We start from the raw sequence: 25,799 nt of genomic DNA on the forward strand, positions 1-25,799 counted from the left end.
TACCCCATAGCATCTTGTTAATGTCTCAGCTGCCGATGAAAGGGGAGCCTAAAGAGGATCCCAGGAACTGGGAGGCCTCCTTGTCCTAGATCAGCAGTTCTCAAACATTTTGGTCTCTGGACCCCTATTTTACACTCTTAAAAGTTATTGAGGACCCCTAAGAGTTTCTGTTCAGGTGGCTTATAGCTATCAATATTTACCATATTAGAAATTAAAGCTGAGAAATTTTAAAATTATGTATGCATTTATTTAAAACCAACAATAATAAGCCTACTATGTGTTATAGTTTTATGAAAAAATAACTGTATTTTTGAAAACAAAAATAGTGAGAAGGGTGGCATTGTTTTACAGTTCTGCCAATCTCTTTAATATCTGGTCCAATAGAAGATATTGGTCGTATCTTCTTCTGCATTCAACCCCCTGCAAAATGATGCACCACGTGGATTCTGGAACACTCCATTTTATCATACGAAAGAATGAGAGTTAAAAAGGCAAATACTATCTCCATATGGTTATGAAAATAGTTTCTACCTCCTGGACCCCCTTTAAGCTTTCAGGATCCCACAGGGGCTGTTGCTCTAGACCTTGTCCTGACAGATCTGCCCCTTGGAAGGAACCAGACCAACCTGCTAGGACCTCATTGTTTCCTGTGAAGGTGTCATCAGCTCCGCTAGACAGTGAGCTCTGATAGGACAGGGCCACGCCCAGAGGCAGGGGGTGGGTGGACCCATGTCCTCAAGACTGCTTGGCAGGCACGTCCTGGACAGCACATCAGGCCACAAAGCCCCCAGGATGCATTAAGTGCATTTTCCTGGATCTCTCAGACCAGTTCAATCCCCAGACCATCCATGGTTGTGTGACCTAGAACTCCTCCTGGGCACCTTTCTTCTGTTCACTGCCCGCTGCCATGGCCTTTTCATCACCAGGTACCTACAATTCAGCGTCATTAATGTCTCTCAATCTGTCCATCCCTCCATGTCCGTTATTACCACCTGGTTCCAGGCACCCATCCCTCTCCTGGGCTCCTGCCACAGCCCTACCAACACTAAAATCTCCCAACCAGGTTCCACAGAACTAAAAGACCCTTCCAAAAAACAAATCTGAGCACATTACTCATTTGTTTAAGATACTCTGGGGGTTCCCACTTTGCACTAAGGCTGAGTAGCAAATCCCCCAGGGGTAGAAGCCCCTCTGCCTTTGCAGGCCCACCTGTGTGCCTCCCTCCCTCACTGTATTTCACCCCCTGGGCCTCCTTACTATTTGTTCGTGCCTCTGGCTTACTCCAACCCAGGGCCTTGGCTCAAGCTGCTTCTCTACCTGGAGGCTCTTCCCCACCCTCTTCCCCTACTTTACCTGGACGTACACTTCAGCCTCAGATCAGTCATCATTCCCCTCCGGAAGCCTTCCCTGACCTCTCTGACTAGGTCCATTCCCCCTAACAGAGACATTTATAGCAACTTTCATAGTTTCAGTTTTATAGCTATTGGTGTAATTATTTGACCAATATCTAGTTCTCCCCCAGACTGTGATAGTCACTGAAGACCAGTACATTAGTATCAATAGTTATGCAACAAATTTCCCCTAAACTTAGTAGGTTAAAACAGCAATTCTTTATTATCTCACAGTTTCTATTGGTCAGACATTTGAGTGCACCTTAGCTGGGTGATTCTGGGTCAAGGTCTCTCGGGGGGTTGTAGTCAACATATCAGCCAGGGCTGCAAGCATCTGAAGGCTTGACTCGGGCTAGAAGATCCATTTCCATGATGACTGCTGGGCCTCGCCATAGGGCTACTTGAATGTCCTCCCAACATGGCAGCTGGCTTTCCTCAGAGAACAAGTGATCCAAGAGGGCAAGGCAGAAGCTACAATGACCTCACTTCAGACATCTCTCTCTTTCCTTTCCACAATATTCTATTTTTTTTTAAATTTATTTTTATTTGTTTATTTATTTTTGGCTGTGTTGTGTCTTTGTTGCTGCGCACGGGCTTTCTCTAGTTGCAGTGAGCGGGGGCTACTCTTAGTTGCGGTGCGCGGGCTTCTCATTGCAGTGGCTTCTCTCATTGTGGAGCATGGGCTCTAGGCGTGCGGGTTTCAGTAGTTGCGGCACGCAGGCTCAGTAGTTGTGGCTCACAGGCTCTAGAGCACAAGCTCAGTAGTTGTGGCACACGAGCTTAGTTGCTCCACGGCATGTGGGATCTTCCTGGACCAGGGCTCGAACCCGTGTCCCCTGCATTGGCAGGCGGATTCTCAACCACTGTGCCACCGGGGAAGCCCCACAGTATTCTATTGATTACACTGGTCAGTCCTAATCAGTGTGGGAAGGGGCAATGCAAGTACACGAATACCAGGAGGAGGGGTCACTGGGGCCCATCTCGAAGGCCGTCTGTCACAGATGGGAGCCCCATCTGTCCTTGCTCACTATTTTATCTTCAGTGCCTGGCACATTGTAGATATTCAAATAATGGTTTTTAAATTCCTGAAAGAGGGTTTGACTAGGTTATCCAGAGTAAGAGAGGATGGGTACAGTGAGCCTGCCCGCCCCCCTTAGCATTTCCAGCAACTTCTCAGAGATAATTAAGTCCCAAACTTTGCCTTGCCCCAGTGGTCCCAAAGCATGGGTATCCGTGTCCTTCTCAGAGGGGTAAGAGAACACAGTCTGGCCACGGCCCTGCCCGAAGTCAGCTGAGGCCTCAGATGTGGCTTTCCTGTGGGCGCTCCCTGAGCAGCTGTTCATTCCTCAGACATTTGGATCCGAGGAGCAGCAACTGAGAGAAGTGGAAAGTGGTGGTTTCACCTTCTTTTCTTGTTCCACGTCTGCTGCCCTCCAACTAGTCTGCAGCAAGGGTGGGGTGAGCTGCACACACAACTCTGTCAGGTGCCTATTTTTAGTGGCTCTGCTGGATTACAAAGCTTCATCACCAAGGAGTGAGGGAAGCAGCTGACACTCCAGCCTGCAATCTGAATGTCTCTCCGAATGGGTCTGCCACCGAAACGTGGCTCGTCAATAATGCATGGGGCTATTAGCACCAAGCTGGGGAAGACTTGCTCCCTCCCAGCGATCAAAGCTGCCGCCTGAGAGCTGAGTTGGCGATCAGATTTCATGGGCGCCTTATAACCGCTGCCCCTCCATATGAGATTATAATGGGCTGTTTCATGTCCAAGGATGAAAGCAGCAAGGATTTGGGAGAAAATCCGGCTTCCCAGAGAAATCAAAACACTTCCATTTCATTACAAATGGATGCATGACACAGCTAATAGCTCCTCTGAGCGGGAACACCGCAGGACCAGCTGTCTACATCGGCGGCTTCTCTCGGATGCTGTGTAAGACATGTGGGATGCAAGATCAGGGAAGCCACTTGATCTCCTTATGTTCAGTGCACCTCCCAGACCATAGGGTCCTGTCTCAGATCCCTAGGAGATTCACCTCCATCCCGCAGCATCAGCAAGGGTTGAAGTAATCTCCCTGGAGGTGATTGGGCGGTTGAAGCAGGGATCACCGAGGAGGAGGTGGCTGCAGCCAGCAGCTGACATCACGTTAATAGCTCCTCATTACTGTGCATGATCATATGTCCAGCGCTTTTCATACAGCACCTCTAATCCTCGCAGCAGCTGGCAGTGTATTATTAGATCTCGCTACAGTGAAGAAACTGAGGATCAGAGAGTTTAAGTGATCTGCTCAAGGCCACCCAGTTAAGAAGTGCTGGAGCTCAGCGTGGAGTCCAGGCCTGTGCCGGTGCCCTGTGCCAGATGCTCCCGCAAGTTCCCTCCAGAAGCAAAGCCAAAACCAGTAGCAAAACAGAGCCTTCCCGGAAAAGCAGGCCTTTTCATGTGAAATGCGGTACATTTAGCCAACATCGCTGTGGCGACCCTTAGCCCTGACTTTTGAGCCTTTGCACAATCAGACCCTTGTCTTCATCCCAGCCATCTTTCCGTGTCTTCTCCAGGGAGCTCTCTCCTTTCCAGCCCACAGGAGCTGGCCTGAGTGTAGTATAGCTGAGAAGCTGATTTCTTCTGGCTGCTGGTTCTGAGCCTAGGGTGGTCGTTTATCTTCTCTGGCCTTGCTTCTATCATCTGTGAATTGGAGGTAATGCCACCTCCATGGTGGCAAGGCAGCTCAGGAGACAATCAAGATAGCTGAATGGGACTCTCCTGGTTTGTCCTGTAGATCATACGAGGTGCCCACTGTGGCCTGTGTACCCAGCCCTGCTTTCCTCTACAGTAGCTTTCCCTGATCCATCTAAATCCCCAACTAGGGGAAGCTTGGGTCACATCTCCTTCTCCTTCAAGAATAACTTCCCCATGTCACACTCCCACCACCCACTCTCTCATCATCTCTAATTTTGTGAGATGAGTCCACAGGGCACCAGCTTGGCCAGGAGCCGTGTGGGGCAGCGTGGGGGGGGTGCGGTCTCTCCACCTCCACCTCCTGTCTGTCTTGCCCCCATTGGACCCACCTGGGCATCAAGCACAAGGCAGACCCAACAGGGCTGATGGCAATTCTGCAGACCTGGCTTCAGAGTGTGGGCAGGCTCTGGGTACAAGGACAATCAGCCCTGTCAGTCTCCCTGGCCCAGTGGACAAAAGGGCTCCTCCAGCAGCCCAGAGTCAGAGGCAGGCATCCTTGGCACACTCCAAGAATAGGTCTTCACTTGGAGAATAAGCTGGGCTTCCCTGCCTGGGCTGGAACATGTCCCTGTCACTGACCTAGAGGCAAAGTTGCCATCTGGGTGGCTCACCTACCCCACCCTCTTTGATACCCTTATTTAATTAGGTATCTGTCTCTCCCACCCAACTGGAGCCCCTCAAGGGGTGGGCTGTGTCTGGTGCATGTCTGTGTGCCCAGGGCCACAGAGCGTCTGCACCAAGGAAGTGTTCAGGGTTCTGAGTGCTACTCAAGGTGGGCGGCTGATGAGGGATCTGGGCTGAGGTCTGGAGATGTGGGAGGGCAACTCAGGCAAACTTGGAGGCCCAGAAAAGCTGGGTTGGAGGGGCAGAAGGGAACCTCAGTGACGGGGCTCTTTCTAGGGCACTTAGGAATAGGCATTTGCAAATCACAGATCTTGTGCCATTGAACAGAGCTCTGGTCACTGTCAATCCACTTGCCAGACTCATTCTCATCTGCTACTGAAGTCATCTTTCTGCTTTCTGTGTCACCAGCTCCTTGCCCAGGAAAGGATGTTGGTGTATGTGCATCTCCTCCAGCACCTGCTACACCGTGGTGCTCAGCTGGGTTGAACTGAAGACACAGCCGGGAAAGTCCATATGCTCTTTTTTTTTTAAATTTTATTTATTTATTTATTTATGGCTGCATGGGTCTTCGTTTCTGTGCGAGGGCTTTCTCTTGTTGCGGCGAGCGGGGGCCACTCTTCATCGCGGTGCGCGGGCCTCTCATTATCGCGGCCTCTCTTGTTGCGGAGCACAGGCTCCAGACGCACAGGCTCAGTAATTGTGGCTCACGGGCCCAGTTGCTCCACGGCATGTGGGATCTTCCCAGACCAGGGCTCGAACCCGTGTCCCCTGCATTGGCAGGCAGATTCTCAACCACTGCGCCACCAGGGAAGCCCAGTCCGTATGCTCTTGACCCGGCTGCAGGCAGCACAGCCCCAAGTCTCATTAAACACCCACGTGGCCTTTGATGGCACTTCCTGCATCCAAACCTGCCTGGCATCCAATCTAAATTCTTCCTGCGGAAATGTAAATCGTTTTTGGTTTGGTTTAGAGATATGCCAGAGTCCTCCTGTCCTCAGCAGGGCTGCAATGACAGTGCTTTTCCACACTGGGCCGTAAAGCAGACACCATTCCTCCCAACTGGCCCTCATCAGTCATCAAGGGTCTTCTGTGGCTTCCTCACCCTTCGTCCTGGAGCCCCCTCTCCTGGCTGCCCCAAAGCTCTGCTCCTTGCCTTCTGACGCTGCTTCCATTGGGCCCAGAAGTCGCTGCGCTCACAGACCGTGCCAGGCCAAGCACCCATGACCTACTGTCCCGAGGGCAGGTGCAGTGCCCCGGGGTGAACTGGACACAGGCCATTTCCACTTGGCTCAGCCATCCACCTCCAGGCTGCCCCCTCCAACTCTCAGACCCCTTTGCATACCCAGCTCAGAGGTTTTCTTTTTTTTTAAATTATACTTTTTACTTACAGATAATTGTAGATTCACATGCAATTGTAAGATATAATACAGAGAGATCCTGTGTACTCTTTACCCTGTTTCTCCCAATGATAACATCTTGCAAAACTGTAGTGCGATACCACAACCAGGATGCTGAGATAATGACACTGATGCAGTCAAGATACAGAATGTTTCCCAAACCACGAGGATCCCTCGTGTTGCCTTTTATAGTCACACCCACTTCCCTCTTGTCCTACCTCCTCCTTAACCCCTGGCCACCATTAACTAATCCAGTTCTGAGGTTTTCTAAGCAGCTCTCTGCTCAGGCCCCAGGCCCCTCCACCCCACTCCTGGCCCCTGTGGGGTCCCGTCTCCTCAGCTGAGCTCCCACATTCTCCCATCTCGATCCGCTCTCCTGTCTCTGGCTCACACCCACAGGCAGAGGCGGGCTTGGCTTGAGCCTTGTGGATGGAGCCCTGGCCTGAGACATCACTAACTCCCTGGAGAAACTCAGCAAGCCCGGCCTCTCCCTGGGCCTCAGTTTCCTCACTCAGACAGGGGAGTCAAGGTAGATGTTCTCTGTAGAACCCCGTCACCACCCATGGAGCAGCCACTGTGAAATCCTCCACGCTGAGCTCCAATTCCCCAGCCCCAGGCCACAGCTTAGTCAACCTGAGGAGGGTGAGATGTATCCCGTCAGAATTCTCTCATCACCCCTCCCAACGCCCACGTGCTGAGCCGTCCATCTGCAACCCAGTGTGTCAGGACAAAGACCCTGGCCTGCAGGGAAATAGCTCAGTAGGCTCCTGTCTGTTCTCCTGGTTCCGAAGCCACTTGTGGCTTCAAGTAAAGGTTTTGGCTCAGTTCCCAGGGGCAGCAGAGGCTTCTGTGCTCCTGAAGCTGCACCTCACCCTCGGAGCCGGGACCTGGGCCACTTTGATGTGCGAAGGGCTTTGATTGAGCAATTAGTTCTGAGGAGAAAATGTGTAAACAGGCATCCCTTTATTGAACATGAGTTATTCCTCCTGGTGGACTTACTGGCTGGGGTGGCCTCCAGCTGTGACACAGGAAAGACTCTTTTGTCAGGAACCCCAGTGCAAGCCCCTTCAGATGCAGGTGTGTGCAGGCCTCCTTTCTCTCTGGAGGGGGGCTGGGACATGGAAACTTCCAGGGCCTGGGCTGTTGGCTGTGTTCACGACGTGCAGTCCTGGTCACCTGCCCTAATGAAGGGGCCATGGCTCTGACAGGGCGACGATATTTATCTCTTCCGAAGGAATGTTCATTTGGTGTCTAATAATTCCCTTCAAACCAGTGACACAGGGCTGTCTGCATCTGCCTGGAGCCAGCCTGGAGCATGTGCGGGCCCACCACCACAATCGAACTCAAGTGAGCAGGATGGAAGCAGCGCCCACGGGTTTGGGCATCCCTTTCTCGAGTGTTATTTCAAGGTATCTTTGCAATTGTTCTTCTCTTCTGGTGAGGAAATATGTCCAGGGAGGAAGGGACCTCCGAGTCACATGGTCCATCGTCAGGAGTGGGATCCAGACCAGGTCTGCTTGACACAGTACAGGCCTCATCCACTTCACCTCAGAGGACTTCACTCAGCTTTGCTTCCCTTTCAATACTCAAGATTAAAAAAAAAAAAATCAGTCTTTCAAGTCTCAGTCAAATGCCCCTTCCTCCAGGAAGCCTGCCCGTTCTGCTTAGCTGTGCCAAATTTCTCTCTCTGTACCATGTAACCCTTTGTCCCCTTCCTGGGCTCTTTTCACATGTATTGCTATAGAGTTATTTGTACACTCAATTTTGCCACCTGGAGCTCCCAAGAGGGCCCAAACAGTGTCTGATTCTCTCGTCCCCAGGCCCGCTTTCCCCCCACAAACACTTCCTTTGAATAAGTAAGGGTAGCTCACACTTCCCCAAGGCCAAAGACGAGGAACTAAGGGTTAGGGACTTCAAACCATGATCCCCTTCACCTCTAGGGAGGCTCCAGCCGGGGGACTGCTGTATAAAATTACTTGAAAAAGGAGGAGAGCGTATGACACAGGTGTGCTTATCAACGAAGGGCTCAGAAAGGCAGTTGAGGGGCAGGAGGATGCCCCGGTTCCCCGCAGCGCTCCACGCCAGCCACGGATCCTGTGAAACACCCCCCAGCCTGCTTCCTCGGGCCTGCCCGCAGACTGCTCTCGGCTCAGGGCAGGGACCTGGGGGGTTGTCACTAGCGGACTCCCCTAGTCTCCTGCCAGAGTTCCATTTCCAAAAATGAGCTAGTCAACAGCTTTCTGGATTTCTAAGAATAAATGTGGTGGGGTGGTCACTGCTTTCTAGATCACTCACTGTTTTACGGGAAACGCACTGGTCTTTTCTGCATAATCACAGCCAACCCCACAGGCTCAAATCACAGAACGTTCTAGGCTCCTCCTCCTCTTTGGCTGGGGGAGTGGAGCTCAGAGTCAAAGCTGTGCCCAGAGCAGTGAGAAGGGCCTGGGTTTGGACCCGAGCCTTGAACTTTGGGACCTGCCTTTCCAAAACGAGGCTCAGTGACAAGCAGTAGCATCCGGGCTGGGCTGGTCTCCAGCTGGGACCTCCCACAGGTGGTTCATCTGTCTACGCCCAGGGTGTCCCAAGCTTGGCCCTGGCCCTGCTCTCTGTTAAGGGCTGAGGCCCAAAGGATGTGATGGCCACCCAGGCTTTCTGGGGGCTCACAGTGCTGGCGACAGCAGTCACCCCAAGGAGACCACCCCTGGGACTGTGGCTGTGGCACTGACTACCAGTGGGGAAAGTTCCCCGAGGTGGGAGCAATCCTGAGGCCACGCACAGGGAGTGTCTACAGAGGGGTAGGAGGCGTGGGGAGATGGAAGCAAGGCCTGGAAGGATGGCCGGATCCACAGGGGGACAGAGGAAGTGTCTGCATCCAGGGCCTCTTCCGGGATGTGTGTGGTCCCTCTGAGGGCAAACCAGCATCCAAAGAAACCACATCATGGAGTGTGGGAGCTCGGGGCTGGGGCGGAGGTGGGTGTCTTCCGAGAAGGCCTGGGCTCTACTTTAGGTCCTGCCAGTACCCTGGGGGCTGGGGCCTCCCCAGTTCCAAGCAGCGCCCCAGCTACATGACTCACTAAGACTCCTCCCCCCAGCCCTGCCCTCTGTCCACAGAAACTTTGACCTTGCAAACAAATGCCCTGACCCCTTCCAGAGAATGACATCACCAAGTATGCCCTCTGTCCTGTCTGACACTCCTAGAAGTTCAGAATGTCTGGCAGGCTGGACATTGCCCCCAGCCTGGGAAGCTAGATGGGTTCTACCCCCTCTCCTGCCTGGGTGTGGAGGAAAGAAGACAGAATCAGGCTTCCAACAGATATATGGGCTTAATCCCTGGTTCTGACACATATAGAAGATGAGTTGACCTCTCTCAGTCTTAATCTCCTAATCTGTAAAATGGGGATAACCATGCTTATCTTGCATTGTAGGGAGATTGAGGAGAACCACCTGTGAAGTGTCTGGTGCTGTGCCTGGCATGCAGTAGGTGCTCACTAAATGTCAGTTGCCGGTCTTTCTCCTCCCCGTCCTAAGCCTTTTTCCTCCAATGAGTGACTGGGAACAGGAGTCTGGCTCTCAGGACCTCTGCTGGCAGCCGGCCCTCAGGGCACGTGGCCAGTGTAGGCTGTGTGACCACTGTGTGCTGGGAAAGCACATCTCAGGACACTGAGGGCCCAGTGCCCAGGCCCACTGTGTTAGCAGACAGAGGCTATGAGTGGAGCCATTGGAGAGATGGAAACCAAGATGTCCAGAAGGGGAAGGGGCCTGGGACGGGCTGTTTGTGTAGGAGAACAAACAAACTGCATGATAAGCGTGGGTAGCACGCGGGTGAGGGGTGCAGCTGGACCAGCGGCCTCGACTGCCCACTGGCCCTGCCGAAGTGTCTACACCCTGGCCTTTCCTGGGCAGAGCCCAGCTCTCCTTTGTAGTCTAGGTCCTGCTTTTGATCTTCCTTTTTTTTTAACTTCTTATTTTGGAATAATTTTAGATTTAGAGACAAGTTACAAAGACAGTACAGAGAGTTCCCATACACCCATCACCCAGCTTCCTCTAATGTTCACATCTTACATAACCATGGAACATTTGTCAGAACTAAGAAACTAATGCTGGGACAACATTATTAACTAAACTACAAACTTTACTCGAATTTCACCAGTTTTTCCTTAGTGGACATGAATTGTCCTTTTTTCCTGTTCCAGGGTCTAATCTCGGTTACCATGATGCATTTGGTTGTCATGTTTCCTTACCTTCCATCTGTGACAGTTTTCTCAGTCTTTCCTTATTTTTCATGACCTTGGCAGTTTTTACTTTTTTTTTTTTTAATTGTGGTGAAGTATATACATATGACATAAAATTGCCGTTTTAACCATAAACGGGCAATTCAGGGGCCGTAATTACATTTACAGTGTTGTGTAACCATCACCAGTGTCTATTTCTCAAACATGGTCATCACCCAGACAGAAACTCTTTAACCGTGAAGCAATAGCTCCCCATCCTCCTCTCCCAGGGATCTCTTGAGAGGCTCAGAGGGGACCCCCCCCACGCCAGCCTCATGCCCAGGAAAGAGGTCTTGTTGTTCCTGACCAGAATCAGTCCTTCTAGACCCCAGAGCTGCACAAAAAGGTCTTTTGGGGTCACTCTCTTGGTGGCACCCATCCCTGATTTTTAGCAAATCAAGTGCTTGCTAAGGACGGAGAAGAGTCAAAGACCCCATCTGCCCCTCTTCTTCTCTGGAAACGGTCCTGCCTTGGTTTTCTAACAAAGGCTGATATATCTGAGATATGCCTTCCACACACATCCGCCAAGAGCCCTCCTGCTGAGGCCCGGGCAGCCTGTGCTAGCATTTCTCTCCTGGGGGCCGATGTGGGGCTCTCCCTGTAGAGCACCCCACACAGAGGTTCCCACCACCCACCAGCTCCAGCCCTGGTGCCCATCGTTGCTGCTCTGTGGAGGAAAGCATCACTACTGCAGCCTCACTTTGGGATGCCCTCCTCAGCAGGCTGGCTGCCACGTATAACTCCACAGCCAAGGGCGTGCTGAACAGGATGGCCTAAAAGCCAGCTATGTGTGCCAAGCGCCCGGTACCGTGCAGATCACCCTCTGCCACCTTATAACACACCTGGAACATCAATATGCCTGGCTTCCTGCCCCAGATCCGGGCACTCAGGACCTGGCTGCCCCTTGCCAGACTCCTGTCATCAAGCTCCAGCCACCTGTCCCAACACTTGTATCCTCCAACCAGACATGCTTGCTGCCCGTGCACCAGCTGGCCTTCCTCCTATTGCCTGCTCCTCCCTTGCCCGCCTGTGGCTGGTTCCAGGTGAGGGCTCCTTGGGGGTGGCCCATTAACCCTTCTATGCCTGGCTGTCTGGGAGGAGTAGCTGCCATGTCCCGAGCAGCCTGGGCTTGGTCAGGGGAGAGCTGGCCCTGGGTCTATTCTTGCTGATCCCTGGAGCAGTGGATGTGCTCCCTGCTCAGCAAGGGAGGGCCTCCCCCAGCCCAGGGGGGTCTCCTGGACCCTGGGGCCTGCATGCAATGCTATTTCTCACCACTGAGAGGGGCTGCTGGATGGTTAGCCCCTCGGGGCCCTGTCAGTCACAGTGGGTCCAACACAGGTCCCATCATCCATTCAACACTGTTCACTGACCCCAGGATGGACAACGGGGACACAGAGCTAGGAAAGCCAAGCCAGCCCTTGTGCTGTTTGACGGCTTTCTATGCCACAGACGGGGAAACCAAGAGTCAACGCAGACCCATATTCCAGGAGCCCCTGAGGTCCCATATCCTCAGAGAGATCCCAGGCAGCCTCAGCTTTTGAGTCACAATACCTACCCCCCAGCCTACCAGAGCCTCACCCTCAGCAGATGGCTCAGTGGCTCAGAATACAAGCTTTGGAATCACCAGCTGCTTATTTGCTGTGTGACCTGGGGCAAGTAACCTAACTTCTCTGACCCTCAGTTTCTTCATTTGCAAAATGGAGATAAAAATTCCCATCAGTGGGGATCAGGTAGGCTTAACTTGTAGAAGATGCTTTCTTCCCTTCCCCTTACCAAAAACAAACAAACAAACAAACAATCCTTCTGGAACTCCTCATGGCTTAGAAGACAGAACCCCAAACTCCTGACCTGTATATTCAAAGCCTGTATCTATTGGAACTCAATTTAACTTTCCTCTGTGAGGGCTTCCGGTGCCCGTGCTAGAGTCAGGCCCCCTGCCGCTGTGCCCCAGGGCTCCCTCTGTGGCTCTGACACAGCTCCAGCTACCTCCCTCTCCTCACCGAACAGTGAGACACAGGGAGCAGGCACAGCTGGTGTTACACTCCTGTACACAGTAGGTGCTCGATAAATGTGCTTCTGTCACAGCCTCCTCCCACCGGGTTCACAGCCCCGCCCACCTTGTGCATTTGCCCTAGGAGGTGAGCTCAGCAGAATGAGCCCCAGGGGGTGCTTAGGAAGAGACACAGCCAGGACAGGCCTCACCCTGGGTCAGGGGACTTGCTCCCAGGTGGACCCCAGCCTGTCCTGACACCGCCCCCAGGGGTAAGAGCCCTAGACCAGGGCTCACCCGCCCCCAACAACCCGCAGGCCGTCTGGCCTTTCCTCATCCGCAGGAGGCGTAGTAAGCTCTCGGTGAGGATGTGCTACAGATGAAGGTGTGGGCCGTCCCCTGGGGGCACGGGCGTCATTGATGGTTTCCTAGGGGATTAGGCGGTGAGTGTAGGGCAGTGGGGATGCTGAGTGAGGGGTCTGGGGAAATGGGGTCCCTCTAGCACCCTGGACACAGGGCAGGTGCAGACACCTGGGGGAAGGAGTGGTAGAAGGAGAGAGGTACCAGGTGAGGGGTGGCACCTTGCTCAGGTCAGGCGGGCCACAGGCCACGGGAAGAGCTCTCCTCTCCAGTGCAGAGAGCTGCTAACGGCGTGGGTCAAGAACTCTTTCAAAAGCAGGTGGTAGACATCTGAGCCTTCTACTCAAATCCCAGAGTGGCCAGCCAGAGACCAAGGATGGGCCCAGGACAATCCTAAAACATCGATTGGACTTTAGGGGAGATGGTGTGGGTGTGAAGGGAACAGATGCAGAAGGGGAACTCCTGTCCCAAACCTGCAGCCTCACATCCAACAGGAAAGGGAGGGTGGATGAGGCCAGACCAGCAATGGGAAGCTGGGCGGCACTGATGCAGCCCCACCCCAGGCAGGAGTACAATACAACGCAGGGCAGGGCGGAGGTGGGTGACCCCAGCTGGGACCCAGGTATCCTTCTTCCTCTGGGGAGACTCAGCTTTCACAACACGGCTCAGCGCCTGGTGAGGCAAACAATGGAGGCTTCTGGCAGCCTGCAGAGAACAGGGTGTGGTACCTCGGGCACCAGTGTCCCTCTGTGACGAAGCTTGAATTGGAAGGACCACAAGGCGATGGAGGCTCGTGAAGGGTGGGGCGTATCTCTGGCAGCAGCTACGCTTGTTTTCAGTTCTATGCTAGACACTGTACTGGGTACTTCACTTGCATTATTCATTCAACACACATTACTGGAGGCCAACTAAACACCAGGGGTATGGCAGTGAGAACTGTCAACATGAGCCCTCTGTCTTCTCACTTATTTCTCCCCCCAGTCACATGGGCCAGCGCCATTATCCCCACTGTACAAAGGAAGAAACTGAAGCCCAGAGAGATGAGTCGGCCCAAGGACAAGCAGGGGGGACACAGCAGAGATGGTCCCCCAGCCCACCCAATGCCAGACAGTCCTGAGTGTGTCTGCACTTCCTACCCTCCAGGGCCTGTCAGCCCCACCCCAGCTTCCAAGGCTCCAGGGACCCTCCTCTGAAACTCTGAGGATGTCAGGCTCATTGTGGGCTGTTTCCCTGCAGTTTCTGGGGAGATGTGAGTTGTAGCAAGATCATAACACAGAGGACCACCCCCCAAGACAAGTATGCCACCTCGCAGTATCTAACCTGGACCCCTAGCCCAGGTGCTCTTGGAGGATATTATTATGTGTTTTACTGGGGGGTGTGGGAGTCGGGGAGCTGTGTTATACATTTTCCTAGTTGTTGATGGTGAAAGACCCATTTTACAGATGAGGAAACTGAAGCCAGCATCACACAAGTAGGCAGAGCTGGGGCCAGAGCCTGGGTCCCCTGCTCCCAGCTCAGTGTTCACTTCAGGACACCAGGCAACCAGCCAGGTGGGCCTGTGCCCCCTCCTTTCTCTCATTCCAGCCCCTCCAGGACTCAGCAGGCCTGAACTGCTTCAAGGTGCCCCCTCAGGGCCGTGTTAAACCTCCCTCCACAAAGGGAATGACCCTGAGAAGGACTGTCCAGGGCTGGGGCTGAGGCAGATTCTGGGTCTCCGGCTCTTTCAGACTCTCAGAACCCCCTCTGGTGGGTACAAGGGGTCCCTGCCCAGAGCACATACCCTGAGGGGTGCCTGCTCCTGCCTCAACTGCCCCAGAGAAAGGGCCCCCTTCCCCCTCCCTCCCTGATCCCACCACTCAGAAATAAAAGGGGGAAAAAATACCTCCAGCTGGCAGCCATTCTGAAAACAGTTCTATTTTCTGCTCTTTTCCTGTTCAGAATAAACAGCAACATAAAATTTGAACAGAAGGATGGGAGTGATTTCCACGTGGCCCCCTTACTCGGTGAGATAAGAAATAATTAATTGCCTGGATACTGTGAAGGGATTGTCCCGGAGCAGAAACACCCTACTTTCTCGCAGAGACTTGCCCCCCGGAGATGCCGCCCTCGCTGTCCGCACTGCCTGGCGGGTTCTAGCTGGGTCAAGGGCAGTGTGTGTTGGGGGCTGGGGGCTCCCAGCATTTCCACAGCACAGCGGGTCTCTGACCTGTCTCAGAGGTCCCCCCAAACCCGGGGTCTGGTCTGCCCCTGGGCCCAGGCCAAGTAGGAGCGTCTCCTCATTCTGGCAACTACTATCCCGCCGGCTCCTACACTCCACCCACAACCAGAGAGAGCTTCTTGAAAACACATTTTATCAAGTCCCCTCTGGGCAGCTAAAAACCCTCAAGATAAAGTTCAGACTCCTTAACGTGGCCTAAAGAGGCCCTTCATGACCTGGGCCCGTAGAGCTTCCAACCTCAACCCTTGGCTCTCCACACGCCGGCTCCTGTGCCTTCATGCAGGCCGTTCCCTCTGCCTGGACTGTCCTCGGGCCTGGCCTGCCCTGGAGGTCTCTCCCAGGCACTCCCGGGGTGCTTGTGCACTTGTCAGTGCCTGGACGTGTAACACACTAGATTGCAATTGTGGGTGTTCACACCATGACACAACAGCTTCTCACCAGTGTTCTATTTACGCCACGTGGAAGCTTCGCGGTTATGTTACAAGAACAATGCCCTTCTGAGGCCCACAGGTTTGGTTTATTTGAGGGGAAGGACGTGTTTGATGCCCCTCTGGGTCCCTAGCACCTAGCATAGCATCTGGAAGAGAGGAGGTACTCAGTAAAAGTTTGTTGATTGAAAAAATAAGAGAATGAATGAATAACAGAATAGATGTCCAGAAAATGATTGAAAAACTAAAAGGATGAATGAATGAAAGTCCCATACAACTGAAATATCAGTCCCTTAACTTCTTCCTCTGTCGGAGCTAGATTCATGAGTGGGATGGGTTCCGTTTCTTCAGAAGCACTAAAGTATCACTGGACTGCAAAGGGGATTCTTCAAAAGAATCAAACTACATGTGGTTAGAAGGAATGCTTCCATGAGCTCATGGAGTGAATCAAGTCACAGAAGATGGCTGTCGCCTTGTCCACAGAGGAAGCTGAGCTCACTTAACTGGAACTGGCTTTGCTCTGCTGAGTGGAGTTTGAGGTTCAGGCTTGGAGTCGGGGTGCTCAGCATCACAGAGGAGACGTGGGGCCTTTCCCCCCTTCCCCACACCACTCAGACTGTCAGACCAAGACACCCCTATCTTCTTCCAGCCCTGCCCCTCGCCAGCTCCACCAGGCCATCGAGGCTTGCCTCCCGGGCCGCCTCCTCTAGGAAGCCTTCCCTGATGCCTGGATGGAAACGTCCAAGTCTCCCTCCCCGAACTCCCTTCTGGCTTTTAAGGCCAGGTTGTGGGTGCCCCATGCCCCCACTGGGACCACACTGCTGGAGAGAGGGCTGTCCCCTTCACTTCTGTGCCCGCAGCGGAACACAGCACAGGTCTGGTGCCAGAGGAAGTGGAATTCACCAAGGGAACTGCTGTACATACCCTCTGCAGAAGGCTTAATAGACGTTACGTTTATAAAAAATGCTCCATGGTTAAGTAAATATGGGAGATGCTGGGTTAAGTCAGGTTTAGGTGCCTTTAAAGGGGAACTTCTCAGAGCATGTGCTGATATGCGTTTTGGGTCTCCAAGAGTGGACCAGTATATGCAGTGTTTCTTATACTTATCTGATTATGGACCTTTTGGTTAGAGGAATGCCTTGTTCCATGGAAAACACTTTGGGAAATGTTAGAGAATGCAGTCAGATCTAGATATATTTTAACAGCCCCCTCATTTTATAGAGAAGGAGTCAAGCCCCAGAGATGAACTAGCAGAGTCAGGACAGAACCCAGGATGTTTGCCATCTCACCTTGACCTCAGATACATCACCTAGGGTAAGAATTAGTCCTGAGCTTCAGGCCAAGGGGATCAAGGCAGCACTGTGACCTTGGAAAAGTCTGGGCTCAGTTTGACCTGCCCAGTTCCTGGTATCTCCCAGGCAAGGCTAGAGTCACAATCTGAGTCCTTAAATGGGGGCTGCAGGGGTCTGGTGGAGCCGTCGGAAGTCTACTGGTTTTGTTTTATAGGATGGTGGCAGAAACCTAAATGCTGCTTGGGCCACTGCCTAGGCCATCCCAGGAGAGCTACGAGGGGGCTTGGCTGTCCTGAAGGTCTCCTCCTTCCCAGGGATCTTAAGAGGCTGCCCGAGGATAGACTATCCTTTAATAACCGGTGAGACGTTCGTCTTTTCAGCGTACCGACACCGCCCAGCTTTCTGCCGGCCTCTACCACAGAAGTCTCTAAGGCTCATTCTCAGCAGGCGCACAAGGCAGGAGGTGACTATCTCCCGCGGTCAGGCAGGCAGCCCAGATGCCCAACAGCGGAGGGTGATTGAGCCAATCTTAGGTCGATGCCATGAAATCCTACGTGTGAGAGGCCGGGGAGAGGGGGGCCAACAGAAGAAAAGCCAGCGCCCTCCCACCACCACCAGGGAGCCGGGCGCCGTGCTTAAGCATAGACGTTCTAGCTGACACCCCTAGGCTGAGTGGCTATAGGCAAATACTAGACCCTTTCGAGCCTTGGTTTCTGCATGGATGCAACGGGATGGTAACACTAGTACCCGCTTCACAGGGCTGTTAGGAGGACTGAGTCAATTAATCCCTCAGAACAGCACCTGCCATGCTTACCATTGTCAAGAAGCAGCTCCAGGGCGGGGTCAGGTCCCAGTCCTGTGTGACGTGTGCCTGCGTTCTTCAATCTCCCCATTTCTCAGTTTCCTTAGCTAGAAAACAGAACTGATATGGCACCTGTAGAGTAATTGTTAGGTTTAAGCAAGCTAATTCATGAAAAGTACTTGGAAGTGTGGATGCCATGTAATAAGCACTCAAACATGCTATTATCAGTGACACAGGGAAATGAGGATATAAAATATTATGAAGTGAAAAAAAAATCAGGCTGCAAACTGGCCTGGGCTTTGTTTTCCAATTGCAGTCGCTTCCCAGGTTGAGGGGAGGCTGGGCAGGGCGTGGGCTGTGCAGACCTACCCTCACAGGCCTGGAGCCTCTGTCCTCACAAGGCATGTGTCCTGGGATGCCCTCCTTACAGGGGGTGAGTTCCCGATGCATCTGCAACTCTGCACCACCCCAGGGTGTGGGGAAGGCTTCTGGTCATTAAAAGATTTCACACCAAAGTCCCAGGGGCCTGACCATCGATCCCAAAGACCCTTCGCCATGTTCCCCAGGGTGCTGAGGGGTCTAAACAGGACCCCTGGTTTCCTGCCTCAATGTCTGGGTTCCCAAGGAGGATCCAGATGAGGCCCAGCCCAATTCATTCTTGACACTCTAATGCGTATATGTTAATTCTAACTTTCCAGGGAGGGGCTTCATTAAAGATCAGAAGTCAGGCTCATACGTACTGGTTCGTTTTTTCTGTAAAGTTTTGAAATAAAACACACACACACACACACACTCAACTTTAAGATCTCGCATTTTCTCTGTCCCCAGCTGCATGTGCAACCTTGAAGAACTCCTACTCTCCCTGAATTATGTCGGATTTGGTAGTTAGCAGGGGTTTTTATGAGCACATTTATTAGTCATCCTTCAAAGCAACCACATGAAATGGGTCAGGGGCTTATTCTCTTTAGCAGACAGAAGGGTTGAGTCACTCACAAGATGCTGATATGTTTTAAATGTGTAGAGAGAGATACATATACACACATAGGTATCAGTCAAGCTATACTTATCCCCAATAATGGGGGAGGGGGGAGATATTTTTAGAATAAGCTAACTTTTTTGAAAACTTACCATGTACCAGAGTCTATTCCAATCATTTAATAAACACACCTCATGTGATTCTCAAGGCAAATATAGGAGGTAGATAATATTGATTTTTACCAAGTGAGGAAACCTAACTCAGAAAGGTTAAGTGACTGGTCCAAGGTCACAGGCAACAGAGGGGTTTTCCTGGCTCTGAAAACATGTATTATCAATTGCATCGTCCTGTCTTATCATGAAATGGAATCCTTTTAAAACCCCTACACTTTCTCTGAGCAAATAACATGACTGTCCTGGCTATGGGCTTGAGGGACAGTGGTGTCCTCAGTGACAAAGGTCAGCCTCTAAGAATCTCCTATAATGCTTCTCCCAGGGAAAGAGAATGGGCTCTGGAGCAGGCCTATCTGGACCCAAATTCCAGGTCTGCCATTCGCTAGCTGTGCCCTCTCACTGGGCTTCCAGGGGACTTTTCCTGGCCTGAGTCCCCAAGCAGAGTATTTGGATTCAGATCTGCTGGGTGATGCAGCGCCCAGATGTGCCCTGCGGAGGCTTCCTGCATCTGGTTCCCACCACACTTCCTCTGAGACGAGAGATGATGCTTGATAACTTCCCTCAGCCTGTGGTTGTCTGGCCCAGGTGAATTTGGCCTGAGATGTAAATCATGAAGCGGGATTACTGAGAGAGCCAGAGTCTGATAGGTCAGAACACCTTCATTTAAACAGACCAGAAAGTCCCAGTTCCCATGTGACCAACTGCCTGGGGGGCGCATCTGCTAAGAGCTCTTGCTCCTGCCAAGTCCTCAGCCCCGGCGCTCACTCCCCACCGAGGAAGGCGGTGTCCAGGAGCTGGCAACGCTGACCCCCCCGAGGTCGCACAGAGAGGCTGCAGGACAGCAGGGAAACAGAATGTTCTCCTCGTCCTAAGGCCCCCTGACCCTTGTGTTCTATATGGAGAATGTTCACTTTGTCCTGTGGAAAGTCCCCAAGTGGCTGGACTAACACGTGACTCCAGCTGGACCTCTCTGCTAACTCTGGCCACATTTCCCATATTTCCGTTCCCGGGATCCATCCCTTGCCCCTTCCAGATCTGAAAGTGACCTCCTGGGCCTCCTGGGAATGCAACTGCTCTCCCGTTACCGCTCAGATCTGGGGCTGCTCCTTCCTGGGAAGGGGTCAGCCAGCCACCCACTGCCCACCCCGAGCCCTCCCGCGTCCACTAGCCTTCCTGTCCCAGCCACGAGCCTCCCTGGGGGCTGGTTTAGAATGAAGACAATTGCCTCAGATAAAGAAGCACCAGCCTCCTCCCCTCGTGGCTAAAATGATCAGAAACAGAACTTGTATCGCTGACCTCAGCCCTCCCCCTGCCCTGGTCCCTCTGGGAGCCTGTGCTGTTCCCCTACTCGGGCCTGCGTGCCAGCCCTGGACGAGGCAGGCTCCTTCTAAAAGAGCTACTGCACTGCCTGCTTTTTCTGGCTCCACTTTGTGTATACATAGATCATGGGGTCCAGGTAGCCAGGGGGTGCTAGCGTGTCTCCCAGGAGGAGTGGAAGCTCCATCGTGGCCCGCACTGCCATTGCCAAGGCCACAGCCACCATGCGATTCCTCCCTGGAGACGCACAGCGGGTGGCTTTGCCTCCCTCCGCTTCTGACTGCTTCACAACCATCTCCACGCTGGCTTCCTCCTCACTCACTGAAGTTTCTCAGTTACTTGCGTTCTTGCTGTTGGATAGATCCCAGCTCCTGTATTATTCCATTGCATCCAGAATGCTCCAAGGAAGGAATGTCACAGCCCCCTTTTTTTTTTAATCCCCTAGAAAGATGTGTTCAGGGGTAAGTCCCCAACAAGAAATATTTGATGAACGTGTTGGTGGAGAGCTTGGAAGTGGCCCTGGGTCCATGTGGCCCTGCATCCATTTGTCTCTGCAGCAGACACTGGAAGAGACACAGCACAGGCACCAAGCAGAAGCAGAGACCACGCCCTGCAGGGCACAAAACCTCTCCCTCACGTCATCAACCAGAAGCTTCTCAAGGCTCCCATGGGTCAGGTGGGGCAGGAATTTTGCAAAAGGGGTGACCCGAGGCCCGGGTCAGAGAGGTGGCTGGCTCCACTTACATGGGACCAGGACTAATTCCCAAGCCCTTGACCTCCAGCTGAAGGGCTTTGAGTCAGCTCTCCTGGCCCCAAGTGGCCCAGCTCACAGAAGTTAGGATGGGAGCAGGGTGGGGGGCACAGAAAGCAAAAGCTCCGGTCCCCTCACAGGGTCCAGCGGTACACCTCCCTGGAGAGGCCTGCCTTTCCCTTCTGTCCACCAAAATGACCATTCCTGGGTTGTGTTCCCTCTCAGCTGAGTAGTAGAAATACCACGGGTTGTGGTGTCAGGCAGGCCTGGGTTGGAATCTCAGTTTGCCAGAAACAGTCACCGTTCACATCTGTTGTTCTTATAGAATGATACCTCAGGGCTCCTTTTCCCTCTAAAAGTGCCCCAGTCAGGACCATACATTGTGTGTCACCTTACTAAGGCAGAAGGCATGGCACACGGGCAGCTGGTGGGTGGCCAGGTTCGGGACCCATCTAGTTCTGTGATTAGAGAGGGGAACAGAGAATGAGGACACTGCTCGGGGGTGGGCGGATGCTGGCTGCATCTTCAGGGAGATCCTGAGGCCCCAGTAGGAAGCCCTGGCCATGCCTCGAGATGCAGAGTCTCAGCTCCTTGAGCCAGGCCTGGCATTTAGAGACAGGGGCATCCTGGGACAGGGCCACCACCTTGCACACCTCCGGAGGGTGCCACTCACATCGTGGTCTCAATGAATGGTGCCACCTGGAATTGTGCAGTGCACGACCTGTCCAGCTGTGCAGGGCAGCCTGCCGAAAGTGCCCACAGAAGAGAGGATTTAGTTAGCAGACGCTAGGTCACATCAGAGGGCAAGAATAAGTAAGCAGCAGAAAAGCCACCAACACAGGAGCAGCGTAAACCCTCAAGAAGGAGAAGGAATCATTGTCAGTCTGGGAAGGAGTGTCTTTAAATCAGTTCAACCAACTCATAGCAATGAATATTGATTGAGAGACCACTGTGTGCTGAGCCCGGACAGTCACAAGGAGGGGAAGAGGCACTGCCGTTGAGGAGCTTCTGGGCCAGGAGGGAAGTGGGCAGGCCCGAGCGGGTGGGCTCAGGGAGGCGCAGAGCGGGATGGGAGCAGAGGAGGAGCCTGGGGAAGGTGTGTCAGGTCAGCTCCTCTGGCTTCACGGGCTGAGAGAGTATAGTCGGGCCACTTGGGTGATGGAGGTGCAGGTACACAGGTTGTCATCTCGGCCGTAGAGCCAGGCCTCGGAGAGCTGGGTCAGCATCCAGCGGTCCAGGAATCTGGCAGCAGCTTGAGGCCAGATCGAGAAAAGTCTTCAATTCCAGGCTGAGGAGTCTGAACTTGATCTTGGAGAAGCCACGAGACGTTTCTGGGCAAAGAAGTGACTCAGTCAGATTCCTTAACAGCCGAGTAGCTGTGGCCCCTGTTTCTGCCATTCCCCGCCACCACCCTCAGATGCCCTGCGTGCACTTTCTCCTCTGCACCGCTCGCTGTCAGTGAGGGGGGCTGAAACCAGAAGCGGCCTGAGTCATGGGCAGCGCAAAGGCAGGACAGCTGCCAGGAGGAGAGAGCGCTTGGCCCTGGCCGAACCCCCTCAGTCTGTGGGAATCGCTCTGTCCCTGCAGAGATGGCCTTCCCAAGGGAGATGGCTCAAGGCCCAAGGTCACACAGCTACGTAGGTGTCAGAGCTGGAACTCAGATCTCTCTCTTACACCAAAGGCCACCCTCTTGCCATACACCTTGTCCTCCTATTACCTGTACTGAAGTTTTGACCTTGCTCTGTTGGCTGGTTCCTCAAGGATGTCTCATGCTCATCTGATCTATCCCAGAGCCTAGGGGCCCCTTGGCAGGAGGGTGAACAGCACCTCAAAGCGGAGTGAAGAGCCAACTCCTGGCCCCGGGAGGTGAGATTAGGATTGGAGTTATTCCACTGGCAGCAGGCGAAACCAGACTTGGCCTCCTCTGTAAGCAGGAGTTGTGTGAGAAGTAGTTGGTCATAGCATAACCACTGGGGTTGCTGACCATTCGCCATGGGGCAGCGATGGGATGGGCTTTGTCCAAATGCTGTCTCATCAAGCCTTGCCCCTTCCCCGTGGGATAGGAAGAGCCTCCCATTCAGGGTTTAACTCCCTTAACGGTAAGAAAAACGAGGCTTTCTCTGCATCTGGGGAAGCGGGCTCTGCAAAGAGGCTAGGACAGCACTGGCCCAGAATAAAAGGACTGATGTCAGCAAAATCAAGGCAGGTTTAACTCCTCCCTTTAGGAACGCTTTGAAACCTGATCTCTCCTCACTACAAAAAGACATGACTTTGACCTTTCAAGCCACTGCCACTCAGATTTCCCAGGACGGCTGCCTTGGGAGGCACCTGCCAGCTTTCGCAGCTTCTTATTAGTGCAGTTGCTACTGACAGTGACATGGGACTTGGTTCTGGGCTCTGGGGAGAAAGGCATGGGCCTGGGCTTCTGTCTTGGGTGGGACAGAACCAAACAGGCTCCAGCCCTGGTGGAGCCTGGTGTTGCTGATGCCTGGGGAGGACATCAGGTCCTGGTCCCCCCAGCAGAGCGCCTGAGGGGTGGAGGTAGAGAAGAGCCTTGGCAGGGTCCTGGCCAGGCCCTCAGGGAGCTCGTCAAGGAATAAATGTATCACCTAAAAAGGAAATTGGCAGAAGGGGCGGGGAGCAGAAAGGGCAGGGGTGTCTCCATCCTAGTGATACACGGAAAGGTTCTGGCAGGAGGAAAAAAGGAAGAAAACTAAGGCAAGTGAGTGGCCACCATGGCAGGGGTGGGACTAGGAGGAAGGGCAGAAGTGGCTCTTGGCCAAGTGGTGACTCACAGATACAGAGCCCTCCAAGCACAGGGACAGTCCAGAGCTGTGACCTGCGGCGCCAGGGGGCCTCAGAGCCCCAGGGCTCAGACTAGGAAGAGGAAGCCTGTTCCCGTCCGCCGATCGGCAAGCTTTCACCAGATGCCCTGTCTGCAGCTGGGCCCCTGGCCTAGGACCTGGCACCAGCCCCTGCCTCTGGACTGACAGATGGTGGCAGTCACGTGGCTGGGGGGGTGGTCTATAGCTCTGGAAATGGAAGGGCTTTCTTCTAGGGCTCGGCAGCCCCTCCACGGAGGGCTCCCTGGGTCTTAGAGCGCATGAAGGTGAGGCTGGGGGAGAAAGGCGACACTGACTCTGTGCCCACCCACTCCAGGGACACTTGTCTCCTTCCATTCTCTTCCTCCACTTTCTCTCCTGCCAAGTCCAAACTCAACCCAACTCATTGGCCAACCCAACTCAATGGCCAAAGAATGAGGACAGCTCCTTCTCCCCTGGGGCCTGCTCACATCTGAGATCACACCTGGGGACCCTTTTGCCAAGACAGAATACTTAGTTAGCTATAGCAATCAACAAAAGGGTTCAGGCAGGGCCCCTTCTCTGTGGCATCTGCTTAGATGGCCCATCATGCTAGGCTCTGCCAGGGACACAGCCAGACAGAGGCTCCCCCACTCCCAATGAGGGATTGGTATGTCATCTTTTACCATCTGGGTAGCTCCGCCCTGTGTCCCCGCCAGGCCCATAATGGGAGCTGCTGGTTGGCTTACTTCTCTGGTTCTGCCCGAGCAGCTGAAGGGGAGGGAAGGGCTGTTTTCATGAAAGATGGTATTGATTCTGTTTTTAAAAAGGACTAAACCCCACTTCTGAAATGAGTCACGGTGGGAATGATTTGAAATGTGGTATTTGTCTTTTCATCTCTTCTTTGCCTTCTGGAATTTCAAAGTTGATTCTGGCGATGGAAGTAGGTAAAGATTTAACAAAGTAAGTTTGTAGGATGTTCCTTCTTACTTTTCCCTCTCATTCGCTTACTCATTGCCAAGGAGCATGTGGTGCAAAGAAAAGTTTGAGGGATCTGCAGCCAGAAGACCAGGGTCAGCGTCCCAGGTCAACACAACCTGGAGGATGTAGTTCTCCTGGGGGCCCCTGCAGGGATACCCAACCCTTTCTGCTGCTTCTAACCGAGCCCGAGCACAGGCAGTGAGAAGGAGGGCAGGATGGCCTGGCTGAGGATGTTGGCCTGTCGTGTTAGATCTCGCCAGGATGTACCTCCGAGAAGCCAGTGCAACTGCTCAGAACATTCCAACCAGCTGGGCTGGGGGTGGTGTGGGTGGAGAGTGGCCTCGTCCTCCAAGCTACGTCTGCGGGGGCTGTTTGATACTTCCTTAAATAGGCATCAAATTGAAAAATTTGAAAGATCCCTTAGGAAAGTGTTTCCATCTAAAATAGAAACTGCTTAATATTATTTTCAGCTTTCCAAGGAGCCCCAGATCCCTGCATAAGCCCCTTATCCAAGGAAGATGGGAGAAAGTTTGGGAAAGCAGAGACCCAGAGAGTTTGAGGTTATTCGTCTACTTTTAGAATCCCAGACTCCCCAGGTTAGAAGGACCCCCACCCTCATTTTTGACAGTCCTCAGCCTCCAGGCAAGAACAACCTTAGCAACAGAGGAGAAGGGCCTGTTCCCTATCCAGTACATTCAGTTAGGCGCCCGTGATCTGGGGGCTGCAGCGGCCTGTTATGGGATGAGTGTGGATGCACTCTTGCTGTCTGAAACTTTGCCTGCAGCAGGTTCAAATCCTCCTGCCTCGCCACTGATGCCTCCTCATTCCTCTGCAGGAACACGCTGGCAATTCCCTGCCTCACCTCCACCAACCCGCAATCCCACAGTGCCAGGCAGACAGCAGGCGCTTAACCACCACTTGCTGACCTGAATCAGCCCATGCACCCACCAGCCTCTCCTTGCACTTACCAGCTGGGCCTAGCTCCTGAATCACCTGTAGCTGGTCAGCACTCTTGGCCACTTCAAATCCTTGCCCCACCATCATTTCCAGGACCTTTGCCACCAGCAGGACACAGAACAAACTCCAGGGACCCCAGAAACCTGGTCAATTTCAAGAAGGAGAGGCCTCCATCTGGGGACCCCCCCCTGGAGGGCACGTTGGGCCTCCAGGCAGAGGAAACCTGAGGACACCTTCCCACACTACCTCTCCGGCACAGCCCAGATCCGAGTCCACGCCCACAAGGCGGCCTGGTGTGCACGCATCTAGGACACCTGCACAGCCCTGGCCTTTCCG

General features: G+C 53.3%; 1 long non-coding RNA gene across 1 annotated transcript; it reads right to left on the reverse strand.

The window, feature by feature from the left end:
* Window positions 1-15,450: 15,450 nt before the first annotated feature.
* Window positions 15,451-23,089, reverse strand: LOC309612577. Its single transcript, XR_014235287.1, has 2 exons — window positions 22,442-23,089; window positions 15,451-22,055 (listed from the first exon to the last, which is right to left on the reverse strand). It is a non-coding gene; the product is annotated as an uncharacterized lncRNA (long non-coding RNA).
* Window positions 23,090-25,799: the final 2,710 nt, after the last annotated feature.

The sequence above is a fragment of the Balaenoptera borealis genome (assembly GCF_965194805.1).
Source record: "Balaenoptera borealis genome assembly, chromosome: 15".
NCBI classification, from domain to species: Eukaryota; Metazoa; Chordata; class Mammalia; order Artiodactyla; family Balaenopteridae; genus Balaenoptera; species Balaenoptera borealis.